This window comes from Neolamprologus brichardi, chromosome 15, assembly GCF_056152115.1.
Source record: "Neolamprologus brichardi isolate AB-2024 chromosome 15, ASM5615211v1, whole genome shotgun sequence".
In the NCBI taxonomy this organism is placed as follows: domain Eukaryota; kingdom Metazoa; phylum Chordata; class Actinopteri; order Cichliformes; family Cichlidae; genus Neolamprologus; species Neolamprologus brichardi.
In genome coordinates, this window is record NC_142118.1 from 25818237 (window position 1) to 25831715 (window position 13479).

Below are 13479 nucleotides of genomic sequence, written 5' to 3' on the forward strand. Positions count from 1 at the left end.
TCCTGCATCTGACGCCCTTGAAAAGGCATAATCTGTAAGTGTGGCAAAACGGTTTATTGTTTTCACTTATTAGTACCTTGTTCAGCAAAGTAATGAGTTTCTTGTGTGTTTAGCGAGTTTGTTACATTACTAGCACAAGCTAGCTGTTAGCCCTTTGTTTAGCCTGCTAACATGAAGCATACCAGCATGTGGTGTTAGCTGTATCTCTTGACATGTGTTGTTACTGAGATTGTGTAGTGATTGTTTACATAAGTCAACAATATTTAATGTAATCTTTGTGTATTTGCATGGAGAGTGAATACACTGTATTCTGTTTCTGTTATTACAGTTTGCCAAAAAAATAAATAAATAAGGATCAGTAAAGCTCTGAAGAATGCCACGCGGTCTCCTGAGTGTTTACTGAAGCCATTTAATGTTTAGCTTTCTGCATAAGCTGGATAGAGACATTCAGCTGAGGGCAGAAGACCGCCGGATGGAAAGATGTTGAAGGAACAACAAGGAATACCAGTTACAGCTTTAATATCGGACATAAAATTACAGAATAAAATACACATGGCAGACAAACCCATACTACAAATAATGATATCTGCTTGGAAAGAAGTAATAAGAATTTGCGGTTTGGAAAATGCCTCCAAGGTTTTAAGATGGTGTGCATATGATTCAGATTTTACTCCAAATCAGTACGATAATAGATTCAAAAACTGGATTTCAAAAGGTATAACTAATTATTATTCATTTGTCCACAAGGGGGCATTCCAAAGCTTTGAATTTTTAAGAAGTAAACATGATTTAGGTTCAGACAATTTCTTTAGATATCTACAGCTCAGAAATTATTTTAATCAAAACTTAAAAGTTAACCTAAACAAATTACAATTTGTAGAAACATTTTTATTATTAACCAAATCTGGAGCGCAAAGCAAAATTATTTCCAATTTATATAACAGCATCCTGTGGTGTAAAAGCGACAGCACTGTGTATATTAAAGCAATGTGGAGAAAAGAAGGTAATTTGTCAATTACAGAGGAGTGTTGGGGCCACACATGCAAGATACAGTGGGCTACCACTGGGTCTAATGTTTGGCGTGAATTTTGCTGGAAAAGCATCATGAGATTTTTCATCACCCCTGCTCAACAAAGATATCGGGGAACTGGTGACAAACGTTGGACATGTGGGGAAGATGGAGCTAATCATTTCCATATCTTTTGAGATTGCAAAGTTATTCGCCAGTATTGGTCTCTAATCCATGAACATCTACAAAATGTTTTTTCATTTGATTATCCTTTAACCCTTGTGACCATATTTTTGTGTAATGCACCAGTGGATAAATTGAATTACAATGATAGAAGACTCTTGTATATCCTACTTGGCGCAAGTAAAAAGCCTCTTACGAGGAGACGGCTTAAGCCTGAACCACCAACGATGGAAGATTGGATACATTCTGTACACGAGATGTATACGTTGGAAAAATTGTCATTTTCTCTTAAACTTCAGAGGGATACCATCTACCGAATATGGTCTAAATGGACAGAATATGTTAAGCCTGTGAGGTGTGATTTTTTATGAATCATGCTTTTTTTTTACATTAAAGCCCTGAGTATTATGTGAACTTACCTGCCCTGCTAACTCCTAACCTAAGTCTTTTTCCCCATTTCTTTTCTTTTTTTCTCTCATCTTTTTTTTCTTTTTTTTCTCTCTTTTTTCTTTCCAATTATAAGTTTAAAAAGAAAGCAAAGACAGTGTAAAAAGCCATACTACTGTTATGTTCAATTGCTTTCTCAATAAAAGAGATAATAATAAAAAAAGAAAAGCGCTATATGAGAACCAGTCCATTTACCATTTCCCTCAATCAGTGATGAATAGTCAGATGTTTTGGCTTTGCGGAGGGCTTTCTTATAAAGCAGCAAACTATTTCTCCACACTAAATGATCTTCTAAATTTTTGACACGCCATTTCCTCTCCAGCTTACAAGTTATCTGCTTTAGGATACGAGAATTATACCACACCGTTAAATACTTCTGATTTGAGGCCTTATTTTTCACAGGAGCCACAGTATCCAGTGTCATACGTAGTGAGGAGGCAAAGTTATTAACAAGATAATCGACCTCTGTTTGAGCAGCGTTCAGGTAGCTGCTCTGCTCTGTGTTGGTACAGGGCATTGAAGATGATAACAGTGGGTGCATTATACTCTTAAACTTAGTTACAGCACTTTCAGAAAGACATCTACTGTGATGAAATCTGCTCCCCACTGCTGTGTAATCAATTATTGTGAATTTAAATGTTATCAGGAAATGATCAGACAAGAGAGGGTTTTCAGGAAACACTGCTAAATGTTCAGCTTCTATGCCATATGTTAAAACAAGATCTAGAGTGTGATTAAAGTGGTGGGTGGCTTCTTTTACATTTTGAGAGAAGCCAATTGAGTCTAATTATAGATTAAATGCTATGTTGAGGCTGTTATTTTTAGCATCTACATGGATGTTAAAATCACCCACAATAATTATTTTATCTGACCTGACCACTAAATCAGATAAAAAGATCTGAGAAATCAGAAATCTGTGTAAGGCCCAGGTGGACGATACATGATAATGAATAAGACTGGTTTTTGAGTTTTACAGCTAGGGTGGACAAGGCTAAGCATCAGGCTTTCAAACAAATTAAAAGTCTGTCTTGGTCTTTGGCTTATTGATAGGCTGGTGTAAAAGAATTGCTGCCACGCCGCCCCCTGTGCTTCGAGGGTTCTGATGATTAGAATAACTCGGGGGTGTTGATTCATTTAAACTAACATAATCATCCTGCTGTAACCAGGTTTCTGTAAGGCAGAGTAAATCGATTTGTTGATCAGTTATTAAGTCATGTACTAACAGAGACTTGGAAGAGAGAGACCTAATGTTTAATAATCCACGTTTCACTGTTTTACTCTTTTGTTCAGAAGTGGATACTGTATTGTTCTTTCTTTGTTATTTTTTATGTTTAGGTCGTTTTTTGCTGGTTTTTAGTTTGTTTGTGTTTTTTTGTCTGTTTGGGACTTAACACAGTCTCTAAGGGGTTTTGGGGGGATAACAGGAGGAGAGAAGCTGCAGATGGGAGTGCAAGACTGCAGCTCTGTTTCCTGGTCCCAACTCTGGATAGTCACATTTTGGGGGGTTTAATAAATTTGGCCAGATTTCTAGAAATGAGAGCTGCTCCATCAAAAGTGGGATGAATGCCGTTTCGCCTAACAAGACCAGGTTTCCTTGAGAAAGTTTCCCACATTGTTTTGTGGACATCACTCAGACAGACAGCAATTTAAGAAGAACATGCGGCTAAACATGTCACTCCTGGTCTGATTGGGGAGTGGACCAGAGAAAACTACACAGTCCCACATTGTTTTGGCAAAGTTACACACCGATTCAATATTGATTTTAGTGACCTCCAATTGACGTAACCGGGTGTCATTACTGCTGACATGAATTGTAATTTTACCCTTAGCCAGCAGTTTTAAATTTCCCTCAGTGTCACCTGTTCTGGCCCCTGGAAAACAGTTGACTATGGTTGCTGGTGTCTCTAGCTTCATATGTCTCAGAACAGAATCGCCAATTAATAGAGTTTGATCCCCGGCGGGTGTGTCGCCGAGTGGGGAAAAACGGTTACACACATGAACAGGTTGGTGATCTACCTGGGGCTTCTGTTTAAGACTATGCTTCCTCCTCACTGCCACCCAGCTGTCCTCTTTCCCCTGCTGCTCGGGGCCTCCCGGGGGGAACAGCTATAGGGCCTACGCTACCTCCGGCTGTACCGGCTACAGGGGCCTGGCTAGCTACGGGTGTATCAGGGGTGCGAAGCAGAGTCTCCAATTCAGTAATCCTATCCTTTAGAGCCCCCCCCCAAGAGCACCTGGCTGCAGCCACTGGGGAGCGCCATATTGCAACCTCCACAGTAACCAGAAACACGTGACCTCCACACTAACCGGAAACACGTGACCTCCACAATAACCGGAAACACGTAACTTTAGTTAAATCGACTTTGACAGCGAAAACAAAATTGTGGGTTTTTTTACTATTCATGCTGATAAATAAATTTGGTTCTAAGTGTTTTTTAACACTCTGGGTTTATTAAGAAAATCACCATCCCTTCAGCTTGTTCGTGGCAAAAGTGTCCATGTGTTATGTTTTTATTTCTTTGCTACTTTTTCTGCATAAAGGTTTTTTCATAAATATAAACTAGTCATTACTTTTTTCATGTTTAATCCTTCAAATACCTTTTTCTAGTACAATGCACTTGTTTGAAGACAACCTCAAAACTCACCATTTCATATATCAGCAGTGCTACTGAAAATTATTGTAAAGTCATCCCTCACAATAACGCGGTTCAACTTTTGCGGACTGTTTCACTGATTTTTGATTTTTTTTTTTACAGTACATTGTGTTGTGCGTTCTGATTGCTGTGGACCATTGTCAATCAATCTAGTACAGTGTCTCCTGTACAGCAGCGGTCCCCAACAGGGCCACGGACCAGTACCGGTCCGTTGAGTCGGTTTCCCTGGGTCTTTTCCCGTGTTGTGGTCGTGTGTCTTATTTTGAAAGAACTATTTAGGAGGATGTTACTCTCAATGTTGTTGGTGCAACAAGACGCTGCTCATAAAGTTACACAAGTACACAGCCGAATTCACGTTTATTATTATATTTACAAAATACCACCGTTTTTGTCTTTGTTTGTATCATTTTATTTTGTTGTATTTATCTGCAACACCTTAAAGGCCCGTCCGTGAAAATATTGTCTGACATTAAACTGGTTCGTGGTGCAAAAAAGGTTGGGGACCACTGCTGTACACTACAGAATGCGTTTAGCTTGTCGAATTTATATAAATCTGCCCACGAAACGTTTTGCACGGTTTCATTTTATAATACTGGATACTGGAGAAAAGTGTATAAAGCATGTAGTGAGGGGTTTTACAGTCTTAAAACATCTATAAAACATCTATAATAATTGTAAAAAATAAAGTTGGCTACTTCGCGTAGCGAACGTAACTCCCGCAATAAACGAGGGACTGCTGTATTATTAATAGTAGAGTCTGGGACATCTAATTGATTAACATCCACATTGATTATCATGCACTATTATTTTTGTTCAAGGAGAGCAAAAACTATAAAACTCTCTCTCAGCAAAAATGGCCACTTTTGCGTATGTTCACAAAATGCTGTAAAATATATATTTATTAAAACATTTATCTACTTTCACCGACTTGACTCTTTAAATTAGCACCAGTCCTTTTCATCAAAAACCAAAATTTTATCTACATTCTTTTTTTTACTCTTTAAATGCCAGTTAGGTTATATATAGTACCAGTAACGTTTCAGATAAAAAGGTGATAAAGTCCTAATGGTTTCATAAATCTTCCTATTTATTTATTTTTTTCATATAAGCATCGGGGACAAGGCTGTCTTGCAATTGTTGAGGTTCACTAGTGTGCGCCCTATTTCTTCCAGGATCACTCTTCATTTGTAGGTTTTAGTGGACTCTTAGTACTGTGAAGTGGTTTTCATGGGACAAAGGCTTGTATTCCAAGATCTGGGAGATTGTAGAAATGAGCAGTAATGTCCTTCTTACCATCTTTCCAGAAAAATAAGTGATCTGGAAGCTGTTACGCTTACTTACAGCAGCAGCACTTTCTGCAGCTGCATTAAGTCCAGGACACATTTACTAACAGTATGTGTTGCTGTATGTGCTGCAGCTTTGAATCTTTTATTAATATATATTTTGTTAATATATTGGCTATGGTGTCTTGTTATGAAATGTACAAGAGTAAAAGTGTTAGCATGTGCTTCAAAGCTAAGTTTGACTGGGAAACTCAAAGCTCAATAGTCTGTATCAACAAAAATTCACTGCAGCCTGTGTAATATTTCATGCGTCATAATTTATTCCAGTCTATCTTGCAAATGCATATTTGCTTTGCAATGTCATGCACAAACAGACACAACTATTAGATCCTTAAGATCAAACCTGTGTCATTCTTTTGGTCCACTGCAGTGTAGTAGTCAAAATAAAAAAATAAAAAAAAGAAGTGAAGTGGCCACAAATGGCCAGGATAGAGCCCAGAGGGTTAATTCGTAAAATGTATAAAAATATTATTGATTACAGGATAATACATTAATGTTAATAGCAACTGTAAGCTTTTTACTTTGAAATTACAAGTATAAACAATGCTGCTACATTTACACTAAAAAAATTTACTATGAGTATGAACATAAAACAAGTGAACAACATTTTATAATAAGCTTAATTGGAATTCTGTACACTGAAAAAAAAACCCAACAACACATAAAAAACACAAACAAATAGCCAGTGCCTTCATCTGTCCGTTAAGTGTCAAACATCGCATTGACCCGTAATCTCTGCTCGTCAGCACATTTAAAAAGAGCTCCATGTCCTCTGCAAACTGAAAAACAAAGAAGAAGTCCCTCTACACAAAAACACTGCAGATGACAGGCCAGGCAAACATCTATTGACCTGTTTGAATGCCTCCTCATCGTGTGAGCCCTGAAATTTTTTTTTGTAAGAAGAGTAAGACCACAGTGAGGGCATTTTATTTTCATGGACTTTCCACAAGCCGCAGTTTCATTTAGCACAGAGGGTAGAGCACATGAATGTTCTACTGAAGATTCAGAAAATGGTTTAGATGCTGGAGACAAGACATCAAGAGGGAGATGGGGCTCCACGGAGAGTGCAGCGGGGAGCAGTCCTGAATGCTGACATGACAATAATTGCCTTGCCATATCCCCACGCTGTATGACTGTCATGTTGCAGACAGGACAGTGAAAGTGCACCAGTATATCATTTTGTCTGTAAGAGAGAAAAAAAAGAAAAACAACAACATGCAATATAAATGTAGTTGTATAGAATGCAATCGGTTTATCTAACAATCAGATTGTACATATTAACAAAAATATCCAAGCCATCCTCAATAATGAAAGCAAAATGGTGTGGATCACAAGAGCTGTCAAGAAATGTGGTGAACAGGAAAAAATATTTAATGAAAACACACTTTTTTCTCTCGCTGATGAATGCACTGAACTGCACAATGTGAAAAGCAACTTTTAAGTCAACAAAGAGACTGCAGAAGTGCTGAAAAGAAGGGCATATTTATAACTTTAACTATGAGGTATATTTAATATCAACATACCTTTGCAAAGCATTTTTAATGTATCCATTTATATGCTCCTCAATCTTTGCCCTGACAGTAGGGCTGAAAGTGGGGCACAGAGGGCAGTGAAAGGGTCTTTTGCAACACGTGTTGCAGAATAGAATAGGGAATAGTAGTATTTATAAATGTATAAATCTCTTTGTGACAAAGTTTACATGTTGATGCAGGTGGAATGAGAGACATGAATAAAGCGCAATATGCAGTAAATGAAACAATTCAATTCAATTCAATTTTATTTATATAGCGCCAAATCACAACAAAAGTCGCCTCAAGGCGCTTCATAGATACAGAGAAAAACCCAACAATCATATGACCCCCCTATGAGCAAGCACTTTGGCAACAGTGTGCATTGATGTCAGATAGTGAAAAGCAGTGAAGTGAATTTGTTCAATAACAAGCAAAAATCAAATGCGTCCGAAACTGACCACTAAATCCTAACCAGAGGTGTCAAAAGTACGACAGTTGTTGTAACGCTAACAAAGTGCCAACGTAATCAGTGTAAGCAAAGTAGATAATTCCTAGAATTATATAATTATTATAAATCGAACCTTTACGATCGATTTGCAAGGTTAATGATCCATGCAGGAACGAGACAAAAAAAAAAAGATTCATGCAGGAACGTATTTCAGCCTACTGTGGTGGTCACGTGTTTCCGGTTAGTGTGGAGGTCACAATATGGCGCTCCCCAGTGGCTGCAATAAATTAAGGAGTGAGTACACAGAGAGTGTGCTTCAGAGGAAGCTAGTGAAGATCATACTATCAAAAAAGAAGTTATCTAAAAGTTTTTAATTAATTGCTATGCACATATGCTACTCAAACACACCACTGTGTGTTGGAACAGGAACAGGAAGTGATACTAGTGGTGGGCAGATCGATCCAAATATTGATTGTATCAATACCAAGTCGACATTGGCATTAGATCGATACTAGCCTGGTGAGATCGATTCTTTACTTTAAGTTCCGCTCTTGTTTGCAATGCTGTGCTTTTGGCAAAGACGAAACAGCCAGGTCGCCAGACTTGCCGCTCCTGTGTCAGCGCAGAGCAGGCACACTTTGCTACCCCTCCAACCTCTTGTGCTTAGATGTTGCACTGTCATGTGATGTGACTTAGGCTACGTTCACACTGCAGGCGAAAGCACATCAAATCCGATTTTTTTGACCCTATGCGACCCATATCCGATCATGGTATGACAGTGTGAACGGCACAAATCCGATATTTTCAAATCCGATCTGGGTCACTTTTGTATGTGGTACTGAATCCGATACATATCCAATGTTTTAGAAAGCGACTGCTGTTTGAAAAGTCATGTTGCATTAAATCCGTCTTTTACGTCACTGACAAAAGACAGACGCCAATTATCAGCGCCGGAGAAGACATCGCGAACACTTCCTGGCCATCCAGTGTAGATATTAGTGAAACTGTTGGGAAGACAACGTTGGAGAAACGTGAACATTTTATTTGTACTGTATAATCTGCAGATTCTGACAAACCTGCAACTATCCTTTGAAGCACTGCTCCTCTAAAACAGCAATAAGGATAATTATTAGGTTTATCTACATTATTATGTAAATAACAAAATAACTTAAAGCAAAAATTGGGAAACGTAAAGTCCGAAGTCTTTATATTAAGGGCCATCAGTCAAACAATATTGTTTGCTCTGGGTCTAAACAGAGCGCGTTGTGTGTGACATCTTTTTTTGCGCATGCGGGCCGCTTTGAGCGTTCACACTAGAGCGTGTTTGCTGTCGCATTTTATTTGTAGTGTGAACAAGCAGACAAAAAAATCGGATTTGATCAAAAAATCGGAATTGAGCATTAACACCTGCAGTGTGAACGTAGCCTTAGACACTTTGGGGGTTAAGTTTTTTACATATTATTTATATTTTCACCAGTTGTTTTTGTTGAGAATTTTAATTGTAATTTTGCGGTACACATCACCACCAACAACAACAACGCAAGCAGAGCATTGTAGATGCCATGCAGGTGAGGTGCGACATCGCACCCAAAGGCAAAAATACTGTACTGTGTTGTGCTAAAAATACTGCAGTATAAGTTGAAGTACTGATTCTACTTCTTTACTCAAGTAAGAGTGAAAAAGTACTGGTTGAGAAATGTACTCACAGTAAGAAAGTAAAAGCAGCTCTTTGAAGGACGTTTCTACCAGCTGTTTTTGTGCAAAGCTAACTGAACCTTCTTCTATATTACTGAAATCTATATGTATGTAATATGTATGTAAGGTAATCTATATTACCATAATTTTTTCTGGACTGTCAAGAGATTTATTCTAAAGACACTTCTTCAGCTGAGAGTCAGAGAGTAGAAACACACACGCTGCAGTTTTTCCTTGCATGGGCGGTCACAGAGTGCTCACACCAAAGTGGGGGCCCTGTGATGTGCGCGCTCTTTTCTTGCACTTGTCTTTATTTATACACAAGAAGAGTAATACAACAATGAATACATTTGTTTAGTGGAATGTTGATACGTGAGCATGTGCGTATGTGGTTGTGTATGTGTGTGCGTGAGCGGTTTATGGGAAGCAGCTCCTTTTCCTGGTAGGGAGTGAAAACTGCTTGTTCAGCTCTTACTATCGCTGTGAGAAAGAAACTGATAATAACAGAACAAGTCTTATAGTGAACAACAGTCTAAGTCATCAAAAGGTTATTATGCAGTATTCTATCACATGCAAACTTATATCATTAAAAAGCATATACTGACTACTAAATACAATTTTATATTGACATGGACAATTATTTTTTAGATGCCCCAAAGAATCGAAAAGGGGCTTCATCAGAAAAAATGTCTTTACCCCAGTCCTCAGTAGCCCACCTGCTGTACTGTACTTTTTACAGACTATCAGTCTGTCCCTGATGGGTTTTTTTTTTTGTTTTTCTGTTTGTTTTTTTTGGGGGGGGGGGGGGGGGGGGGCTTTTTGCTGCCCTTCTTGAGACCAGGCATCTTCCAAAAGTCTTCGCCTCACTGTGTGTGTAGATGCACTCACACGTGCTGCTGCCATTCCTGAGTAAGCTCTGCACTGGTGGCACTCCGATCCCACAGCTGAATCGTCTTTAGGAGACGGTCCTGGTGCTTGCTGGACTTTCTTGAGCACCCTGTGACCTTCTTCACAACAATTGAATCTCTTTCCTTGATGAGAAGATAAATGGTTGATTTACATGCAATCTTAGTAGCAACAACATCCTTGCCTGTGAAGCCATTTTTATGCAACGCAATGATGGCTGCATATGTTTCTTTGCAGGTAACCATGGTTAACAGAAAGAATAATGATTACTAACATCACCCTCTTTTTTTAACACATCCAGTCTTCTATTCTAACTCAGCCAGCATGAAATAATGATCTCCAGCCTTGTGCTCGTCAACATTCTTACCAGAGTTAACAAGAAGAATATTGGAATTATCTCAGCAGGTTCTTTTATGGCATGAAATGCTGAATGATGAGATGCAGTGGAAATTTATTTTCTGGGATTAAGTTCATTTTCATGGCAAAGAAGGACTTTGCAACTCATCTGATAACTCTTCATAACATTCTGGAGTACATGCAAATTGCTATCATAAAAACTGAAGCGGCAAACTTTATGAAAACCAATATTTGTGTCATTCTCAAAACTTTTGCCCACGACTGTACACTGTTTATGGTGTCTTCATATTAGACACTATACAACCATCATCAGCTAAAATTCATATGAATCTCTGCGAGACAAGGTTTTTGTACAGTGAAATTATTCTGCAGATCATCAGAATGAAAACTTAGTGGCCATGTCTGCATAGCCTCTTCTAAAAGTATGCTTTCATGACATTATTGTGTGTTGGGTGGTGCTCAGGCCTATCGAGACTGAAAAGCGGGACATTGAACGTCACCTAGCTGAATCTTCAACTAATCACCACCTGGTGGTGAATTGGATCAGGAGGCGGGGGAGCATGCCGGACTGCTGCAAGGAGCGGCTGCAAGATGGTTGGTGCCTGTCGTGATCAAACTTAAGAGGGATCCGGTCGGCCTAGGATAGCCATCAGGTGGTGGCCTCCAGCTCTCACTGGAGAATTTCACAGCTGAGTGTAGAGCAGGGGGAATGAGAGTCACCACCTCCAAATCTGTGGCCACGATCCTCAGACAGAAAACAGTGGGGTGCCCACTCTGGATGAGTAGCTGCACCACGTGGATGACTTTGGGTATCTCAGGGTCCTGTTCACGAGTGAGCGAAGAGTGGAACAAGAGATCAACAGCTGCAGTGATGCGGACGCTGTATCAGTCTATTGTGGTGAAGAGTCATTCAAGACAGGCTCAGGGTAGAGCTGCTGCTCATCCACATCAGCCAGTTGGTGGTTTCAATTCTTCCTCAGAGGCCCGACTTAACACTTGGCATAACTGTTGCTGGGTTGTCTAACCTGAGGTCTGTTCTGTAGCAAATGCAGAAAAAAAATGTTTTAAGAAAGCAAATAGGTTGGTTTTCTAAAGAATATGATTATTTGCTCACACCAGGTGAGATGAGCCCTCTGTCACAAGTGGAGAGGTCAGTGAAGATGGTCATCTGCAGGTTCAAGGTCATTGCCTCTCCAACCCACATCCTCTGCCACTGTACTTAAGGAAACTTGGGACAATGTTAAAGACTTTCTTCAGGCAGTAATGGAAACAAGTCATCCTTAAAAAACTACAACACACCAGCTCAGGTGTCTGAATGCAAAACAAATGTGTTGTTTGAGTTAGAGACTGCACCTGGCTGAACTATAAATATATTTACAGTGGTCCCTTGCTATAATGCAGTTCACCTTTCGCAGCCTTATCTCATAGTGGACAGCAAATTTTTTTGTGTGCAATTTTTCATGTTTTGGGTTTTTTTTTTTAACAGGGCATTGTGTTGTGCATCCTGATTGACTGTAGACCATTGTCAATCAAATCTCGTGCCGTGTCTCCTGTACAGTACAGAATGCATTCAGCTTGTCAAATTTACATAAATCTTTGATCGCTGGCAGTGTGACTCTGAAGTACTGTACTGTATGTTTGTAAGTTTTCTCCCCAACAAACACAACAATGTCAATGAGACGTTTTGCACCATCAACCATCGTGTCTGTTGTTCAGCAGAACAGTGTCCGGTATGTTGGCTAATTTACTTTTTTTGATTTTTGAAAATAAAAGTTGGTCTCTTTTTTAAATGATCTTTGAATCACACATACAGTGTTTATATTAAGTGTTGTATTAGAAACCTCTCAAATCCAAGGCTGATAAAACATAATATGATTTTGTTTAAAACAGGAAATTAGCACAAATTGTTATTTGAATTTAGTAGAACATGAAATGTTTGTCAGTGGGAAAACATTAATATTGCTCACTCAGAAACATCAAGTTATTCGTAATACTGTGTACTTGTAATACTTGTGAATAAGTTGTCCTAACGTGGTTATCTTAAGTTGGCTTGACTTAGTTTCTTTTGAGGCAACGAGTTTGCATAACTTTTCTAATTTATGGGAACTAATTAGATTTTACAGATGATGCTAGTTTCAGATTCCTTCAGACTTTGAAAGCAAAATTCTTCCTTTTAATCAAAAATCTCGTAGAAGCCAGCAGTTCAATCTGTTTTTAGTTTTTCTGTTCGCTATTAATGCCTGTATGGTACCAGCCTCTTTCAGCTCCTCTCAACCATGACGTGACGTCATGTATCTGGAGCGTTTCCGGTGCAGGAAGGCGGGGCCTCGGTGTTCCTCAGGGAGCGAAGAGCAGGTGAGTCGCGCCTCTATACAGCAGCACGTTCTAACTTCCGAGAGCAGGACTCCCTCCTTCAGAATAAAATCCCAGCTAACAGCCGCTTTAAAGTTTTAAAGTTTTCATATTTGTGATTTTTTTTTCTGTTTTAATTATTTAGATTTTTTAAATGTTATATTAAAAAAAAGAAAACGGAAAGCGCGTCCAGCTGCCGGGGGTTGATTTCTGCTGTCAGAGGGCCAGCAGAGACTTTTTGCTAGTCATAAAAGAAACTAAATCCTTTTTAATTTATTTATTTTAACCAATGGAGCTTATCTTTAGTTATAAATAAATATCTTTATCATTTAAGTGTTTTTCAATATTTTTCAGATTTTTGCTTTTTTCATATTTTCGAGAAATTACATCTTTTACTGAAAAACACATTTAAATAATTCTGAAGAATTATAACAAAAATCATTTTTGATAATGATAATTAAACAAGCAGCTGATTATTGATTGATTGTTTGGGATTTCAGAAGATTTAAATGATCATCATATCTCTCAGATTAGCTATAAAATAAAACTATTTTTATTGTTTTTGTGAACATTT